The 20,670-nt window shown below is 41.5% G+C and overlaps 1 protein-coding gene across 16 annotated transcripts in view; it reads right to left on the bottom strand.

The window, feature by feature from the left end:
• Positions 1 to 5,637, bottom strand: part of mbnl2 (muscleblind-like splicing regulator 2) — a 54,197-nt gene extending 48,560 nt beyond the window's left edge. For 2 of the 16 annotated variants that reach the window (XM_071463863.1, XM_071463864.1), the window contains exon 1: positions 5,209 to 5,627. The gene's annotated coding sequence lies outside the window, so the exon portion shown is untranslated. Of the gene's footprint in view, positions 1 to 1,424; positions 1,707 to 5,208 lie in introns of those variants that run through there. The other 14 variants (XM_071463866.1, XM_071463870.1, XM_071463860.1 and 11 more) reach the window with 10 other exon arrangements.
• Positions 5,638 to 20,670: the final 15,033 nt, after the last annotated feature.

The raw sequence follows: 20,670 nt of genomic DNA, 5'->3' as shown, positions 1-20,670 counted from the left end.
TGCACTCAGTAAATGGACTTGTTTTCCTGTGTAAGTATTCTTGTCTGCTCCCTGCTTAACCACAGGACTCGAGCAAGTCATCAGCTAATTACAGTATAGTTGGCAGCCAGAGGTGAATAGTGCTGTTCAGATAAACATGATGATTAACAGGATACCCAAGCTTAGTGAATGTAAAAGTCTGAAGTGACAATTGAAGAAGCACTATCGGTACAGTGTTACTGTTGTGATAAGTTCCACTGACACTATAATGTATATCCTAAAATACAGGATAGAAAATTTTCGATTAGATTAAGGCTCTTGTACATTGAAATATTAAGCATAACACATCAAATGAATAGAAATCTTAAGCCATCAAATTACAGCACTTGAAAACATAAGAGCTGAATGATTCAGCAAACTCACCCTCATGTCACAGAGCAATCAGACTCCCTCTTTCATGCAGAAGATGTCTGAAAAACCTACTAACCACTAAATCCTTTTAATACCATCTCGAGGTACAATTTGCATGAGAGTCAATTTCGGAGAAGGGGATATCTGGCTCACAGGGTCTTGCAGACGTATCCTATTCTTTTCTCAACAGGAAGGACTGAACTGATGTTCCATTTTAGAAAACACCCACTTCCCCTTGATCCATGGCCAGACGTATGACACCACCCTGGCCTTTTCCATGCAGGCAATGATGACCACTGCTTGAGCGCACAAGCCCAGCCGTCTAGCACAATGCTAAATCCAGATAGACAGTGGAAAGCTAGAGACACGTCAACCATGCCCCATGTAACTCAAAAGGTTAATTATGATGTGGGCCTTATTAGAACCGTGAGGTTCCAGCTCATTCAGGCCATCGGCTATTTGTGTCCACATACATGAAAAGTGTAGAAACATCAGACCCTGTTCTGTAAAAACAACCTTTGCCTGTAGTTAGCCCTTGTTATTTGGAAAATTTGCACACTGAGAGTCACAAGGAAAAACTTTGTGGGAAACACACAAAGCAAGCAGTGTCAGGGCAGATGCCTCACAACACAACAAGTTTTTCTCTAGACAGTGAAAAATATGTTGCCCATGTGGCAAAAAAGAGCTCCTGATATTTGCACCGAGGACAGAGCAAGTCAACTGCTGTGGTAATGGCTCTCCCTGAGAAACCAAAAGAGAAAGTCCATTACAGTGCTGGAAACTGCAATAAGGATAGTTACTGCGTGGTGTCAAGCTCCCATTGCTCCTTTGCATTTATCCCACTCTATCTATATTTTCTTTGCTTTCTTCCCTCGTTTCAGCCTTACACTCTTTCTCTTGCAGAGATAAAATATTCCCTCTCCTCCCTCCCCACCCAGACTGGTATGCAGCACACTGCAGCAAAACTCCAGAAAAAAATCTTAAAAAAAAAAAAAAAACAGAAAAAGCCATCCAATATGACGGTTCTTTCCCACCTCATTTCACTGCGTCCCGTAGCTCTGCTGTATGCCTCTGTCTGTCTGATGTCCCGTACATAGGAGGCACCCGGTGCTTCTGTGACACTGAGCTACAATACAGCTCTCCCTTCAGCCTCAACGACTGGAGTTAATGACCATGTGAAGTGTTGTCATTCCTCACGAGCTGCCGAGTGCTGCAGCCGGAGGTCCATGCCTAGACAGGGATTTTCTCTCGATGTCTCTCTCTCTCTCAGCCACGGAGCAAGCAAGCGAGCGAGGCAGGCAGGAAGCAGAAGAGTGTCTACTCCAACTATCTGGCTGAAACACTTCCAGCCACCCCCCCACACCCCTAAAGCCAGCCCCTTCCTGCCCACCAGCTTGTGGCAAGGCCCTGCCCCCTAACAGCTCCAACCAATAGAGGGATTGCTTCTATGAATCACAGCTCTCTATTGGAACAGCTTTCGAACAGCCAAACTGAAGGGGTGAAAACTGCACTTACAGTAACATCCCCTGAATGCTGAGCTTAAAAGGTATTTCCCCAATTTCATGCCCTGTTAAACTAGCTATCACATTATTAATTCTTTTTCCATTATTCCCCTAGTGAACTTGATTATATTTCAATTCAAATCAGCGACACATGAACTGTTTTCTAATAGAAAACAAGCTTAAGAATATAAAGTCTAGATGTATTTGTCATACAACAAAGCACTACCAGTAAGCAATAATCAAAGAGGTGCTGCAGTGGCATAATGAAATCAGCGCTGTCCTTGTCTATGTTCTATCATCACATTTAACACCATCCCCCCAGGAAACAGGAGCACTGCACCTCCTCCCCCTTCCGACTCACCTCTACTTCCACTCAGCATCCGTCCTCTAAACTCATCTATCCCACCACCAAGATACCCCTCTCCTCCTCCTCCTCCTCCTCCTCTCTTAAATACAGTATTCCTTGTCTTCTCCTCCTTTGACCTCTCCTCATCCCTTACCTGAATGTTTTCCCTATTTCTCTAAGCTATCTTTCAAGCTCTATTTCAATCTAATTCCTTAGTTTACTGGACTGGAAAATTGCACAGTAGTGAACATTTCTGTTATTGTTATTGCATCAGAATGTGTCTGGGAAAAAAAAGACTGGTTGTGGCTGTGATTTGGAAGTCTTGGTCTGTCTCCTACCCCACCCATCCTCTCCCCATCACCCAGCTGATGACATGCTGGTTGGCATCATATGAGCCGTGAAACCGGAGCGTCACAGAACTGATGAGTCAGAGATCCAGCTTCATGACTTTTCGATCCAGATTCAATAGAACAGCTGTACCGTCTGTCTCTCTCTGTGCCTCTGTCTCTCCCTGTGTCTGTCTCTCTTTCTCTCCCTGCCTCTGTCTGATACAAAGGCTGTGAATGACGCGGCAGCCTGGGTGTTTCGTTGACATCTGTGAAGCTAAACATGAATTACAGTTCCATGATAAACAAACCTATTTACTGTCTGATTATGCTTTGGTAGCTATCTATAATCTGTTGCTCCACAGGCAATAGATTTGTCTTTGGGGAGATGGGGGTTGGGGGGATTAATCTCACTAGCATGAAAAATTGTCTACCTCAGCAAATGACACTGAATACTGACGTCATTTTAGGCATCAGGGCACCTGTAGGAAAATAACACAGACAAGCGCTCTGCCATTAGATGAAGCATGAACAGGGGGGCGGGGGATCTCAGCCTATGTCAAAAGCAAAAGTGTCAATTTACACCTTTTGTGAATGTAGTCTCACTACCCTATATCATGAACACAGAGACAAGTGATTAAATCTAAATCTAGATAGCAGCGACTAAATATTACTGCAGGATAAAACTTGACTGGTATGATTGCAAAATACAACTCAATATCTCATCATTCATCCAAAACAACAGCAGTTGTACAGGTCAGCATGCTCCATCACTGCTGATGGATAACACTTATCAATCTCTCATTTGGCTGCAACTGACTTCTCAATAACCACATTACCGAATAACTGTCAATAACTATATAACAAGCCCTGCTTGTAGCTAATTTCCACCGGCAGACCTTAGATAGCCTACCTCCTAAATAGATTTGTCCGACAGGAAAACAAACAAAAGCCTGGCAGACAAACAAGCTGAGCCACTTCCTTCCCACATGGTATCCCCTCCCCACTTATTATCCCTGTCCTGTTTGACCCCAAACGGCTTGGCTCACTCACACACGACCAGATTTCGGATTCTGTGGCCCAAAGCAGCTTCATTTTCAAACACAAAAGGAGAATTTTGAAACAATGGGTAATTACAGCAAAGGAAGATTGATGGGTTAAACTGTTTGAAAATGCTCCCCAGCAGAGAATATTGTTTGTATTCTATGTTATTACTATTACTACTGTATAGTTAAACACGATCGAGAATGAGAGAGAGAGAGAGAGAGAGAGAGAGAAAACAGGGCTCAGAAATAGGGCACCGAAGACAGATCAATGAAAAGGCAGCTGTCTTTTTCTATTATTAGCCATAATCAAATATCAAGCGGCAGAGAGTTGTGCTTCTTTCTGTTTGTAACACATTCTGGTAAGGCTGTCACACACTAAGTCTACAAGTGCTGAATGGAATCGTAGGCAAGTGGTGGTCAACCAGTTTGTTTTGGAGCAAGTTCAAAGCTGTGCATTGAGACTGTGTTCAAAAGTAAAGATAAAAAAAGGAACAACATCAACCAGGGTATACTAGATACCCAACCTTAAAATTCCTTCTGGCTTAGGATCAAATACTATCTATTTTCTGTAAGATAATCTGATGCTAATTTGACTCTGTATTACGTTTTTTGGCTATTTTTCATACTTTTAATTACAAAAAGTCAATTTCCTAACAGTCATAATTTACTGTGAATTGTTGTGCTTTGGACTGCAGTGTACCACTGCTGTAATAGCCTTAATGAACACAATATATTCCATACAAATGGCAAGCCAAGGTCCACTTTACAGTATCATACTGATAGCTCATTTGAATTTAATGTCTCCAGTCTGCCTCTGTGTGCTTCCAGTGGTGCAATTCTGTTCAGAGATGTCAATTAGCATTTACAGAAGGACAAATTACTGTAGATGACCTAGCAGCTAGCCTGATCAAAACCTATTAACCTTGCCCAGGTGTAAAGACTATTGCTCAGCCAACCTGCAGTAGATGAAAATGTCCCTCAGTTAACATCTCATAATAGCTGCTTTATTTTTTCTTGTACCAAGCAATTAAATCTAACAGCCCATTAATCAAGGTACATGGCATTTATTGTGTTTTTTACATTTGCATTTGAAAGTAATAACATGCCACATTTAGTTCCTTGTACACTGGAATATGCATGCACTTTATGACACTGATGCCAACCCCAATGGTTAATACTGGTTACTGTCTATCATATGTGTAATTAATAATGAATTAGTTACTATCAAGACCTAGCCCCGGCGGATTTTATTAGGTCATTAGGTACTTCACTAATGACAAACAGCATGTCCCAGAAAGCATTACACTGAACCGTGCAGGAGAGACACACGGGGGACCATGACGACGTAATGCATATTGACTCAATCTTGATTTTATGGAGCAGCTTTCACTTGTTTTCAATAGCTATCTCGACAGTGATTAGGAGCTAGCATAGCAAACCGCCCATCAACGGACAATGTTACAACAACACTAGGAACGTTTTCAGGCAGCTGCACTGTCCCAAAACCCGCTCTATTCAGCATAACGCCGTAACAAGTGTGTAAAAGAAACGCCAGAGCCAAAGGGTGCTAGCTGCTAAGCTAACTACCTGCAGCTTACCTGATGACGAACCTGTCACATCCAGCTGCACTTCAGCCGCCACCGCCGCTTCTCGAGAGCGCTATTTCGGTTGGAAGGGGACCCACGGTTCGGGGAAAAAAGGACGGCAGGAAATGGACTTCAACTGAGGCTTCTCGCTATTTCTTTTCAGCAGCAAACTTTTCCGCTTTCGAAATGTATTTGAGTGAAAAGCTGAAGTACGCTACCACTCGCTACACGCTAGCTCGCTAACTACTTTTAAGGCTAGGGTAGGAAGCAACAAGCGATTTTGACAGTTGGAGGAAATGTTGATTGAGCTTCGCTAGGGGGTTAGTTCTAGCGTATAAATATTAGTAACGGGTTTATTAACAATTATTTCACCTCTTATAAACTGCAACTACAATATGGATGGTATACAGGTATAATATGTCGGCACACGTCGTTCGATTAAATCAAGGAAATTAACTTCTATCTGATAAACAACACAATTCCCCACCTACAGTAGATATGGTACAGTCCAGAGGAACCAAGGGTAAAGGGAAAGGGGTGCTTGTTACCTAGGAAACAACAGTGAATCTCCCCGGGGGAAAAGATGTGACCACTGATTTATGAACCAGCGGCCGCCTGTCTGTCAAAGTAGCCTGCCATCAACAAGATGAAGACATTAAGGACATTTGACAAAATATATTGCGCTGTTTTCTCTGAGATATTGCAGGTCCATCTGCCCGAGTTCTAACACTTTTGTGACTGATGTACAGTAAGCTCCTCTAACTCAGAATTTCCTAGATAAATATTGAAAGTTGATATATTTTTATCATTTTAATTTAATGGTATTGATGCAAGAGAGATTTCGTTTATGTGGCTAAAATTATTTTCCTGAATATGTATGTACGTTTTTATTTGTGACACAATTTAATCCCATATTTATACAAAGGATGTGTCTCAATTTTTTAAATCATCATGACACAGATATATTAGTACACAGGGGATGTACGGATTTGTTGTTATTACTACTTCAAATTTGTCAATACAAATGTAACAGCAAAAATGCCAATAATTAGATAGCTAATCATACACTATAAATCAGCACGTCGTCACCAATTGATGCTTTGAGAGGAGCATGCACATCTCCAGCATTTTGCAGCCGAGTTCAGCCGGCTGGATTTAGCAGTCTGCGACACACAGAGACCCGTTGTCAGCAAGGAGTGCAACGAGTCAACAAGGAGCAAGTCACAAATATCCCCGGAATGAGCAGAGAGGCACAAATTTAGCCCCACTGACTGCTGCCCACGCCATGTGCTGCCTATTGAGCACATGAACAATGAACATAGCCATTATAGACTGCTCTGTCAGGGCCAAGGCCTGCTGCAGTGGAACGCCACTGGGAATGAAGGCATCACACTTTGTGAGGACACAGACCTTTGGCAGTGTCAAGGTTGAAGACGTTACTGGTCGGCAAGGGGGTTGGTGTAAATTATGATGTTTCATCAAGCACAACAGTTTGACACACTGAAATTTATAGGCTCAATTTACCATTCACGGAGAAGTAACCAGGGGTCAGACTTGTACAGGTAAGTGTTGACATATGTTACTGTTATTGAATCACCTCTTGTCAGACTCAGTCGTAGCATAATTCATCTTGTGACATTTGACACCCATGATCCTGGTGGTAACATAAAAGTTCTTGTTTACTAAACATGATCCCAGGCAGATCAACAGAAAAGGTCTTAAAGGTCTTTTTCTTTTTTATTTTAGTATGATATTCCAGCCTGCACTTGTTCTTTTCAGCGTTTATAAATTGAAAAATGTCAGAGCCATTAGTTATTTTTTTATCTTTCCATATTGGATGCAAGTCTTTCATTTGAATATAGCGAAAAAGTAAAATACAACACAGCCAAGGCAGCAGCACTATGGAGAAAAATGGTATTTTCAAGATGTAAGTGATTATGAAAAACTGCTCACATAGGTCAAGCTCATCCCCCTAAGGCCTAACGTATTGATCCCAATGCAGAGGAGGCATTTGTAAAAACGCTGCTGCCGGCATACTTCTAAAAGTCCCTGAACACCCACACACTTGGAAACAAAAGCACAGGCACATACTGGGCTCGCACAAATATATACAGTACAGGCTGCAAAAAACGTATCAATTTAAAAAGATGTTATCTTTACTTGACTTGTTTGAAATGAAGTTTGAGGCTGATACACTGACGTAGGTGTAGGGCTGAGACATACGTGTTATTTTTCTTCCCCATATGACGTTTTGTGTATGAATAGTATACTTATTTTTTATTTTGGACATAAATTCTAAAAAAAAAAAAAAAAAAAGTTTATTTAGAAACAGGTGGCAGTATCGAGAAGGACAGACAAATCCTCTTTTCTTCTGCAAACTCATTATAACTGGATTCAAAACAAGCCTTGCATACAGAACAACTTCAGCTGTGTCATCTCAGTTTTTATCTCAATTTTAAGACTGAGTACCAGGCTTATTACTGGTTAAGACGGATGTGTGATGCTCATAAGGCACAAATTCAAGCACAACATTTATTTTAAAATCCACACACGAGCAGATGTCTGTGTGTGTGCGCGTGTCTGTGTGTGTGTTGTGCTCATTAATGGGTTTTGACTCTGCATTTGTTGCAGTAGCAGTCTGCAGAGTGGACCTCGGGATCAGCTGAGGGGGCGTCAGGCAGAAAAACAACTGCATTACATACAGAACACCACGGTTAGTTTCTCTCAAACACGGGATGAAGAGATCACAGCAGGAAAACAGTTTGCCCCGCAGACAGAAGACAGCAAACAGGCAGAAACACGACACATGCACACATGCACTGGAGCCAAAAGCTTCGGCTCTGAGGTCCTTTTCCATACACCCACACGCACCTACACACAGTGGGCGAAGCTCTCACGTCAAGGACAGTATTGATCTTGGAAATCTCTGTACACTAAATGGGAACACACCTGATTATGAAAGCTTTTAACCCAAATGCCTAATGCAGCACAGGTTTAATGGAAAGAGCTTACGGCTGACACAAAGCTCAGTAGAGAGGGAGGGAGTGAGTGTGTGTCTGTGTGTGTGTGTGTGTGTGTGTGTGTGTGACCACTTCCACTGTGTTTCATTCAATTTGATTGATTGTAGGGAGATCACCTGGGCATTTTACTCCCACTATGACTTTGATGAGCATTTTGCTAATCACAATCCCTAAGTAATGACGGATTGAAGAAGGTGCCGCTGTCATTAAACAAACTGATCCCCAAACGCATGCACACTGCAGCGGGTGTGCTTATTCAAACTGCTGAGAGGATCCATTTTTAGGCAGACTCGTTTGTCCACTGAGAAAACACTAGTTATGCATCATCATAAATCATCTGCTGCAGCTGTTTGTTCATTATGCTTCACCCATACCACCGGGATGCGTTTTACCATAAAGGAAGATACTGTATAATCCATACTGGATCATATGTGAATCAATTGGTGCAATTGTTTAATAATGTATCTGTTGTTCAGATGTAAGAACACTGTGCCTTTAGGTAGTGTACTGTGGGTTTTTAGAGCTTTTTCACTGAAAACAGCTGCAGTGCTACAGTGAGCTGAAGCTCCACGGCGAAGAGTAGCTGCATGCACATTGCTCTCTCATTTGTCATTTGATAAGTTGTTATTCTAAAAATATTGATTATAGTTGCTTTAAATCATATTATGTCACTGTTATCAGCATGTGAGATGTGGTTGAAGCTGGAGGAAAAAGCAAATAAGTGAATTTTGAGTTAAAGGGGTAGTTTGACATTTTGAGAAATAAGATTATCACGATGATGGTTAGACGAGAAGATCGATATATCTTTTCACATTAGACATAGTCATCTGAGGCACTGGTGTTAACAGTAACATTAGATAGTGACGTTCTTGATTAGTGCAGCTTTAAGTGCAGTAAATGTTACCGACTTACTTTACTTTCCATACAACCAGGGGGTGTGAGCCTATCCCAGCTGGCATTGAGTAAGAAATGGGGTTTACACCCTGGACAGTCAGAGGGTTGACAAGTTGAAACAGACACCCATGCATGCTCACATTCACACCTACAGGCAATTAAGAGTTGCTATTTAACCTAACCTGCATGTCTTTGAACTGTGGGAGGAAACCCATGCAGGCAGAGGGAGAACATGCAAACTCCACTCAGAAAGAAATACTAACCACTGCACCACTGCACCGCCCAACCCTGGCACATACAGCCATAAAATCTACAGATGGTAGATGCTCATTTTGTGCAAGTTCATTACCAAAATACAGTGTTCTAACTGCTTTTCAAACAGGTCCCTCCCTCATAAACTCACAGTAACAATGAGAGAAATCCAGGATAAAATTTAATGTTATGTCTCATGTTGTAGGTGTTGCACAGTTTCAATATCCAATTATAAACGGTGGCATTTCTGAAAAGAAAACATAATGGCAATAATTGCAAGAGATGAGATGAAAATCTCAGAAATGTCAGGAGAAATGGCATATTACCATGACAACACAGCTATTGTCTTGTCAAGGTTGCAGTGTGTGGAGTTCAGTAGCAACAAGACAAGACCCTGGCTGTTGTTCTCCATCAGGAATGATTGAAATAAATCTTCTATTTTCTACAAGCCATTATTTACCACTAAAATTGAACAGACTCATTCCCTGAAATTGCACGGCCAAAAATCAATGCGGCGTTCCCCCACTACAGTCCAAAGTGCTTCCAAATACAGTAAAGGAATTTATATTATTCATGAGCTCCAGGTTCACACAAGGCCAGCAGCTCAGCCCAGACTCCTTAATGGCTGAACCACCCTTCATCATGGCCGAACCCGCCCTGTGATCCCAACTTGGCAGTCACTTAGCCCAAAGGATTGAGACTCCTTTGAAATATTCAATAATGCATTAAGAATCAGAGAGAAGTCAGCTAATTATGTTCGCACATACACACACACAAACACACACACACACACACACACACACTCTTTCTGTTTCTCTTTTCCGCACACATAAACACTCATAAACACAGAATGAATTTGGAGGTAGTAATTAAGTATTTTGCATTCCAACAAGCTGTAATGATGTCAGGATTTCTATGAATGAAAAATGAGTGTTTGGATGCAGCCTGTGATGACATGTGATTCTGTCTTCCAGTGAGTCTATATCAAGGCTGGTGGATGTAACATTAAGACAAAGATTATGTGTTTTCATGCTTGTGTTTATATGTTTCCCTCAGCGTAAGAGACAATAATAACCCATCTCAAGGCAACCCATCACCTTGAAATATTGATGCCTCTGCTGCAAGGCTGCTGGCTGCCGCAGCAGGTTACAAGGACACTTCCAGTGCCTCACAGAGGAGCAGGCAACCCCCTCCATTAGCAGAGAGATGCCGACCTCTCAGACCGTGTAACAAACCATGGATGCCCCTGCTCTGTCCAAGTCTGTCTGGCTATAGCGGTAACATATGACTTGACTGAAAGATTTTCAAATTTCAATCCATTACTTTTCAGGCTAACGGTGCATTCAGGTGGTCTTCAAGAAAGGTGGGAGAAAAAGCTTTCCCATGAAGATAGAAAACAGGCAAGGCAACTTCAAACTATATAAACAAAACTAAAATAAAACCCCACAAAAAACACATTTAAAAAACATTTATAGTGCATAACACACCTTCACACACACACACACAAACGCACTCCTGCCTTTAACACATAGAACCATTCCCCAAACGCTAACTCCAAATCTTTTAACATCCTTCTCACATTATTATTATTATTTCAGTTGTCAGTTTTAAGTGAAACTGCGTGGAACTGTCTCTGTTTCCAGAGACATGTGATGTCAAATCAGAAATGAGGGGCCTCACGACAAAAGGGCCCCCATCGAACCCCTGTTTCTCACGCTGTTGTTTATTTTATATATTTATTTCTGAAAAATCTCTTCATGGACATTTCCAGTTTGAACATGCACACATCACATACTGAATAATTTGACATCTTAACCCCCCACCCCCATTCCCTCCCTCGCCACGCCGCACTCCCAGCTCCTCAAATTACACACAGCCAAATCAAAGGCAAATGCAAAAACCAAAAAAGCAAAAGACAGTAAGAAAAAAAACAGAACAACACAAACAGAACAAACATATCGCTTCAACACTATTCACCAAATGCATATAGAATTGCTCTCAGCTGTTCCAGACTCAAATCAAGAGGTGTCCCAGTTTGCATTGGATAGATGGTTAGATTGTCCAGTTAGTTACATGTTTGATGATCACAGTCTTCAGCTCTTACGCCAAATATAGTTATTAAAGGATGTGGGTCAATAGCTGTGGTGAAGACTTTGATTATGGAGTTGAATATTGCTACCTGGGAAAGTCCAAAACATCTGTGTTAAAGTAGCAGTTACACCAGTCACAAGAGGGGTCGATGTTGGGATAAATCTTGTCCAGTTTTGCTTTTCTACGATGGACACAGTAAACAATCCTAAACCGTATAAACCCATATGCAAGAAGAGGAAGAGTGCACTTGTTCTAAAACTGTGTCCCACATATCATTAAAGAGCGATGTGCCAAGATCTTGATCCCAGAGGGTTGTAAGGCTAGCCACAGGCTGAGGATTCATATTGGCTAGTATATCATAGATCCCTGTGAAGGCGCCTTTGAGACTAGCATCTGTGGCTAAAAGAGTATTTATTGCTGTCGCTGGGGGTATCTCAGGGAAAGGGTGGCAGCTCTTCTGTCCAAAATGTCTAATCTGTGAATGACAGAGAGTAGGGGAGGTTAATTTTTTCTGCCATTTGGCTGAATGATGCAAATACCCCACTGAGGTATAAATCGCAAACTCCCAATCATGTGCCATGCACAAAAAGACAGATCTAACCTGGTAAAGCACCCTCTCTGTTTTTTTATGTATCTTTTAGCTGGTAATTCCAGACGTAAGTTCTAAATCATTTGATTAATCACAGATTTGCACAATGCACAATGTAAACACAGTATAGGTATAATGCAGGAGCTGCCACTGTAAGGCTGCCATCACATCAGTTTTAATTAGCCTTCAGTAGTGCATAGCCTTGACCAGAGTGACCAGTGACAACTTGTGTGACCTACATGACACTCAGATTCATGAGATGTGGTGTTTCACAAGAAATTGTGCATGGAATTGCAAATGATTTACCAGAATCATTGTAAATACATGAATATAAGTTCCATCTATCTATCATAATATGTGGGAGCTTGCGTGCAGTCATCAACAACAACCTGCCTGGCCTGTCTTTATGTGATGTGACCTGAAAATGGCCAACTGGTTAATACTTGAACACACAAAACCGGTTCATAGTAACCATAAAGGTACGCCTTTAGTATGAAAAACATAGCTGAGATCGTAGGTGCTATTCTGAGTGATATTTCTTAAAAGAAAATCATTGAGAAAGCACTTATCAACGACCTTAAATTTTGCTACTTTTGAGTGAAGTCTGGTTTAGAAAACAGCTTCTAACAGAACAATAGAAAAAAATGATGCGTGTAACATTGACATAACCCTCACACTTAACAACAATCCAGTGATGTGAGCTGAGAAGATGCTCACGCTCACATACACACGCCACTCATACTTCCTGACATTCACATCCTCTCGCTCTGTTTTCCGCACTCCATCCTGCTCAGCGGATCAAACCGGCATTCAAGCATTCATTCTGCGGCTAAATGGATCTCACACGCCATGTTTTCTCTGTAATTATCGATTTCTAAGTGGCCTTGCAAGCATCATCAGTCAGAGCCTCCTTCAAGTACAGCAATTATTATATTACTGTAACCATGGTGATTTATTTGCTGTGTGATTTGCACTGGAAATGTATTTAGGGATGAGAGTGGGCGGAGGATCAGCGAGTGTGTGTTTGTGTGAGTGTGTTTGTGCACGGCTAGTGTGGCTAAATCAATTAATCACCTTGCCAACACACCCTTGCACAGCCACATGTATGCCCTGACCTCTGAACTATAGGCACAGTCCTGACTATAGTTGAAGTACACTCTTATAAAGCTCTGACTGACTCATTATATGCTTTTATTCTGTTAAATATTTTAGATCACAGGTGAAAAAGCTGCCATCCATTGCACTCAACTCCAATAATGGGTTGAGTGCTCCATCTAGTGGCACATGATATGCACATGAAAGTAATTAACCATTAAATCAACTGTGATTTTTTTTTTTTTAAAGAGAGAGAATACACATAAATACAAGTGAATGTCACATATTTTCAAGATGTGACAGGCCACACAAGCACTTCTACAAATGTTCTGGAAACAATATGGCATCATGCACAGAGAGAAGCTGCCTCATGACCTTTGCATCAGCTACAAGAGCGTCCCTGACAAATGTGAATGTCACTAAAAGCAATAAGCAGGCCGGAGGCTCTATTGTTCTCCAACATCCTAATCTACATGGAGCGGTTTATCTTATTTATCCATTCCAACAAATTACTGCACGTTCTCCTGTCCTCAACAAATACTTGTATTACACACTATATCATAAACACCGTCTATCAGCAGGCTCAGTTTGAATAATAACAAGTATAAACACATTCAACACATCATGTGATTTGTGTCTGTATGAGATAACATTCATATCAGCAGACACAATTGCCCATCTGACCATCTTTATCACACCCTCTGGCTCTGCACACATGCAGTTCTTATGGTGAATAAAGTTGGGGGACCCACCGGAGTCAGATTAAACAAAGAATGATCCGAACTGGAGCAGCAGAGGCTGAGATATGTGGACATAGATCGAACTCCAAAAATTCCTGCCTTAAAAAGGAACAAATACGACATTAAAAAAACACAATGGCGCAATGCCAGATATTAAACAACCTGACCCCTCCCAAATCCCTGCACCTCACCTATTTCATAATGTGTCCTACCACAGGCTGCCACAGGAGTGCAGCATAGCATAGGGAAATAGCCTCCATCTTGCACAGTCACAGCAGAAAGAAAAAACGAAATAAATCAACTGATTACGACTGACAAGATCAGTGGCACAACAACAGCTCTATAGATTTATCCATAAACTAAGTTTCATGAGGGCGATAGAGAAGATGAAGCAACAGTGTCGGGAACGACAAAAAAAAAAAAGGTAATTTCCTGAAAACAATTTCAGCTTGTTTATGGTGGCACTTGAGACTTGGAGGCGGCCTGTTGTGTGTCATCCTCGAAGGCCACATAAGGCTCAAAAATGTGTGTTTCATGTGAGTTTTGTGAAAATAAAGACATACGAAAACAAACAAAAAAAAAGCCATGTGAACGTCCCTTTCAGCAGGTCACTGACTGCTGCCGGCTGCAGGTGGCAATGTTGCTCTGTGAGAAAGCCGGACAACATGCCGTACACCCTTCCTTCTCTGAGCCTTTTTGGCTTCTTTTGTTCTTTTGATGAATGGAAAACCCTGTATAATAGAGACTTTATGGAGGCGCACATCATCAAAAGCTAACAGAGGCTATTCCTGACAAATTGTTCCTTCCCTGTGTAGACTAGAAATCATAACAGTGAGATGTTGGAAATTAAGATTTCAGCAGGACGTATACATTTAACATCGTGCATTATTTTGAAGTCATGCACCCAGACCTTTGTTATACTGTTTATTAATAAAACAAAGTAAATCTAAGGCTCAGCAGTGCATGAAATCATTGAAATTGGGTTACAGTTAAAACTAGTGTCCCCCCCCCCTGCCCACAGCAGCTACAGGTGTCAAAACAGACATGTAGGGAGGCAATGGCATAGAGTTGAGTAATGGCACATATATCTCGCAAACAGGTTTAAAGCCTGACAACGTGGAAAATCCTGTTTTCTTTCTTCCTAACGTGGAAATTTCTGCAACATTGCGGATTTACCAACTGGTGAAAGATATAGGGCCAGCGCCGAAGATAAGCAGGAAAGAGGGATCATTTATGGATGGTGTGGCGGGACCCACACGTCTCACGCACACACGGAGGGAAATGACTCTCCGGGGATTGAAAACCAGGAGGATGGATTGGAGAGAAAAACAGGATTCTGTCTCTGTATGAGGCAAAGGCAAACCAAAATAGAGGTGCTGACAGCTTCCTCCATCCAGACCCAGTGGGAGCGCTTATCCAGTTTTGCGTTATGAGATAAGAGGGGGATTTATTTATTCAGGTTGATAGCTCTGGCAAACTTTGAATGATAAAGGAGTGTGTTTGTATGCTGTGTGTTCATCCACTCTCGCTGTGCCAATCAGGATTAAAGGTTGTGGTCTGTAGGACAAATATGTGTATATTAGAATCCATAAACAAGAAGTGTGAGTTTCGTCATTTTTTATTATCCTTTTGTCTGTGGCCTTGTTCCCCTTTCATGCACATGAGAACTGCGATCAAACGCTGTTCAGCACATTCCCATTAAAGCCCATGAAAAACACCCCAAGAAAAAAAAAAAAGAAGAAAAGTCCAGATCAAGCACGAAGGCCAGAATATTTTCATCCATTGTCTACCGAAAAAACCCACATCTAAAGCGAGAATAAACGGAAGGGGGGGCCTTTTGTTGTGGTTATCCTCCTGGTAGTTAAAAGGAAGGTGTTGGGTTCACTATAGGATGGATCTGATGTTATTTCAGTCAGAGAAGACATCTGTTCTGCAGTAAGTCACATCCGTGTTAACTTCCCTGGTGCAGATGCTTCCCAGCATGGTGATTTATTTGTCTCGTGTGGTGGGTGTTTGGGTCGGAGAGGTTCTGCACGGTGCTGTTGGCACAGCTGATGGGGAGCCATGGGAGCACAGGCCTCCAAGAAACACTTTATTTTCATTTTGGGAGCTGTTGAATTTGGCTCATGTGACACATCTACACACAGTTAAGAAGAACGCTGTTTTGGAACAACTTAACTTGTGAGAAATGAAACCGCAGCTTTAAGAAAAAGCTTTCAGGGCATGAATCCTTCCAGAGCTCTCTCTATTTTGCAATCTTGAGCTGTGAGAGGTCATCCAGCGGTAGAAGACTGAGATTATGAGATTTGCAAGTGGGCTGCAGTTTTATTATGAATAATATTTTATATGCATTAAATCCAATGTGTATAACCCAGGTTGTTATAACAAATCAGTGTATTTCCAGTGTTATTTCAAAGCTTTTTTTCCATGCAAAGTGGTTCAGATGTGTTCTCCTTTCTAAAGCATTAGCTTCACACCAAAGACTTACAGTATAGATGTAATACAGAAAGAGGCTGTCCCAACTTTTTTCTGTTTGCCACTTTTAGCAAACCTACATGAAGGACTAGATAATATGGCTGCAAACAGTATCACAATTTTAAAGGGAAACTCCACCAGTTTTATACATAACAGTCAGTTATGAAAAAAAATGCTGTTGGCTGTTTGACTGGACTCAAACTCTCACTTACTAGCTTTTTCTATCACACTGTCTTCACATCAGCGCATGGAAATGGACTTTTTGTCACACTACTGTTTCCAAAATTGGACCTTCATGCTCATGCTTTCAGTTGCACTGTGGGAAAGAAGGACCATAACCAAGGAGTAAAAGAATATCTTGCATTTGCTTCATAGATTTTGACCATTTTTTAAAAATTATCTTGGAATAATATGGTGAAAATATTATCTTAATACAAGGTCCACTCACGAGGTTTATCTGGAGCAAACTCAGCTGAAAGCTCAATATCTGAATAACGTTTATAACCAATAATATTGAATTACTGGACATTTCTACCTACATGTGGCAGGTTGGTGACTTTTGCAACATAGAGCAATATAACAATATAAGAATCTGTTATGATTCAGTAAAACTCAAATATCTCAATCAAGTTTTAAAAGAGGAGATTGGTAACCAAACAAAGGATGGTCTGTCAGCTCCATAGGTGGTCCCACGAGACCCTCAGAACTTAGATGAAAAACAAATCTCACAATAGCATCAACTGGAAAACAGTGGAGATCAGAGGGAGTGTGACAGCCCCCATCAGGGATGTTTGGGGATGCAGTATAGGGGGGTGAAGGTGTGGCTGTGCAGGTCAAACTGCTGCTTTCCTCTCTCCTCCGCTGGGAGGGACCCCAGTGTCTGTTACAACAGGAAGAGACTGGAGGTCAAAGCACAGACCTATTGTCTTCCTGCCTGTGTGACAGACGCCTGTCTGTCTTACTTTACTGTGTCTGTCGAACACACACACACACACACACACACACACACACACATATATTTGTACACACCATAATGTATAGGGAAAGAGAAAGGGAGGCAAGAAAAAAGGGAGAAAGACGTGAAATGTAGCCATAGCTGCATAAAAGAATATATCTGGAACATTTTGAGTTTGAACTATTTGCGCTAAACACAAGGTAGAACTAAACCAAATTTAAAATTTGACTTTATGACATTAGAAAAAAAGTCAGAGAATGAAAGTCATTAGGATTCATCTGTTAGGGACCAAACAGTCAAAGGACAATCATCCATAAAATGTATTTAACCCCAAAATGTGAAAAATGCAAATGAGCTACAAACAAGTTCAGTAAATAACTAGGCCCATCAAACTCTACTCAAAAATCCTGCTAACAAAACAAGACATTAACTCAGCTAAGTGACAGAACAAAATGAGACAGGAGGGAGACAGATATATACTGGCTGATCAGTCCATTAGACACAACAGAGGAAAACAGCATAGACATTAACTAAAACTCAATACAAAGAAAATTGAGGTTGTGTTTTAAGTAACTTTAAGTGACTGCAAAAAAAAAACAACCCAAAAAACAAAAACTAACTAAGAGTGTGTGAAACCATAAACGTTTGGATTTGCATATTACCATTTTTCTGTTGCAATCACGTGGCCGTGGATACGACCATCACAGGGACCATGAACCTGCCACTAGCATGAATACGAATTCACAGTGATAATGTTTGTTGAAAGCTCGTTGAATTGGATTGCATTACATCATCCAGGCATTTCAATTTCTCTGGTCAAACAGGGTACAGCTACGTTCGGACCGACTTTAGCAGCCTGCTCCTTATTTTCAATAAGATCGCTGCAGGTTCAGCTGGAAAAAAAACAGGTTGGACCTTGCTCAACTTTTGCCGTCATGCAATGAAACATCCAGCACTGTGTTAGATCAACAAATACATGCAAGCACACGTGGATTATTTTGTACCAGTCCACTGAAAATGTCTTTTCTAGAGCTGTAAAACAATGCCTAGCTTTGTTCTGACATCTAAAAAGCCTCCAAACTAATGGATCTATGACCCAAAATGGCCCTGTGCCTTTCTGAAGGCTCCCTAAATGCACAGGTATATACCAAAAGATTTAATTTGTGGTAGTTCTTATTGATGTAGATGTGCCAAATGTGAAAGAAAATGGTGTATATGTATAAACATGTGTTAAAAGATGGTTAGAAAACACAGAAACAGAGGAAAGACCAACAGTTCCTCAAGCAGGCAGGGTTGGTGGCGCACAATCAGACAAGCAGACAGTTATATAGCACTACAGCCATCGTCACTCCTCAGTCTATTATCTTGCCCCCATACAGCCCTCAGCAGTACAACATCATAGGCATTTCCTCCCTGTGAAAGATGCACGTGGCCTCCTTGATAAGATAAACTGCAGAAAATAGAGACACGGCAAAGCGTAGCCTCTCTTAGCTTCTCCAGCCAAACAATTCAAACGTCTATTTTAGCAGATAAGGTCGTGCAGACAGACCGCCCCACCCCTGAAACCTCAGAGACGCACACTCGTCCCTTTGTGCCCTGATAAAGGAGACCAGTGGATGCATGTAATCAGCATATTATTGATAGTCTTAATGAGAAAGGCTCTGAGTCACTGAAGCCATTAGCTTGGATAAAAGAGGCTTAATTGTTTTGTGTGTGCGTGTCGGTGCACGTGTGTGTGCTTTATGGCGTGCACATGTGCCTGGGCTAAGACCAGGCTAATTAAATCCATTTCCTTCGTTAGCAACTTTTTTCTCTATTAATTAAGAGGGTTAATTATGGGCCTGGACAGAGGTCGTGTGCATGTTTGTGTGCACGTGCATTCCCCAGACCAGACCCAGATGTATTATTGCAATCTGTATCAGAGTTGTATAATAACACAATGAGCATTCATGGCTTAAATGAAACAGCCTTTGATATTTATTTAAATTCAAAGGAGTGAATATTTTAAGTCAGATACTATCTGTAGTAAATGATAGAGTTGTCTGCTTTGAATTTCAAAGGTTCACAGTAATAACACAGCACCATCTCTTTGATAAAAGTCCCACATGTCAGTCTTTATTAAAAAAAAAAAAAAAAAAAAAAAAACACATAAATCCACTCTCCAGTTGAAAATAACTGCAGTTTTCTTGTCTCGAGGAGGAATCCACATGTTGTGGTTTCTTGTCAAAGGCATCAGCCAACAGGTCTGGTGTTAATACCAACTTCTGTCACCACCATCAGTGTGTGGTACGAGTGGACGTCTGCAGCATACCAATGGTGCGGAACAATATTTCCCAGCACGCCCCATCTACAGCAATAATATCGTTAAGGCTGCCAGACATGAGAGGACTCTCCCTGCCTGCCACAGGACACACACCATTACTTTTGATAGTCTGTGTCTGAGTGTGTGCATGAGAGTAGGAGCGCATGTCTGTGTGTGTGTGTGTGTGTGTGTGTGTGTGTGTGTGTGTGTGTGTGTGTGTGTGTGTGTGTGTGTGTGTGTGTGTGTTGGCTCGTGCCCTCAGGGTCACGCATCCTGTCGGAGAAAATGGCTGAATCAGGACGCGGCCATTTTGCTTGTCAACTTGGGTCCATGCCGCCATAACCGTTAGACATCTGTGGGCGGGCAACCATCTCCGCTATGATGATGATGATGATGATGATGATGATGATGATGATCCTCTGTGGCCATAACAAGACATTAACAGCTTTTACACTCTGTTGACTCCTTGTAAAGCTGCAGGCAAGTTTTGTGTGTAAGAAGAAAAACAAACTTGTCTCAGCAGTCTGAATATGAAAGTGTCTGCAGGTGTCCACGTCCACCTCTAACTGTGAAGGCCTCACACATCAGGCATTATTACACAGTCACTGCCTTTCGTGCCTTCAGCTATTAGCTTCTTGGACTTGGATGTGAAATGGCCCGATGTATCTTTAAAGCTGCACCAACAATGTTTTCATAGCAGCAATAGGTCAAATATCTGTGTGTAATATTAAATCAAACACAACTAATGAACGCTAATGTTGCTCTGTGTCTCCTGGATGTGTAAATGTTTGCTATATTAGCTTTATAAAGGTGACGATGTGTCAATGTTAGCCATAAAACTCATTCAGGCTGCTTTCAACTGTCTGGTGTGTTCAGCTGTGTATGGAACAGAAAGCAAACGGTGCTCCCTCATACTGTCAGAGTAGCACCTAGTTCCCTTCTCTTTGTTGTCTATTCTTTTCCTGCATCTGAAAAACCACAATAAGACCCTTTTCCCACATCCTCAATGACTCATTTTTAGGAAGAGGCTTGTGGGTGTGTGTCTATCACCGCGCCTCTGA

This window comes from Trachinotus anak, unplaced genomic scaffold, assembly GCF_046630095.1.
Source record: "Trachinotus anak isolate AG129_WGS33_773 ecotype Australia unplaced genomic scaffold, CSIRO_AGI_Tana_v1 ptg000026l, whole genome shotgun sequence".
Taxonomy (NCBI): Eukaryota; Metazoa; Chordata; class Actinopteri; order Carangiformes; family Carangidae; genus Trachinotus; species Trachinotus anak.
This window is presented reverse-complemented; position numbering and strand designations above follow the sequence as displayed.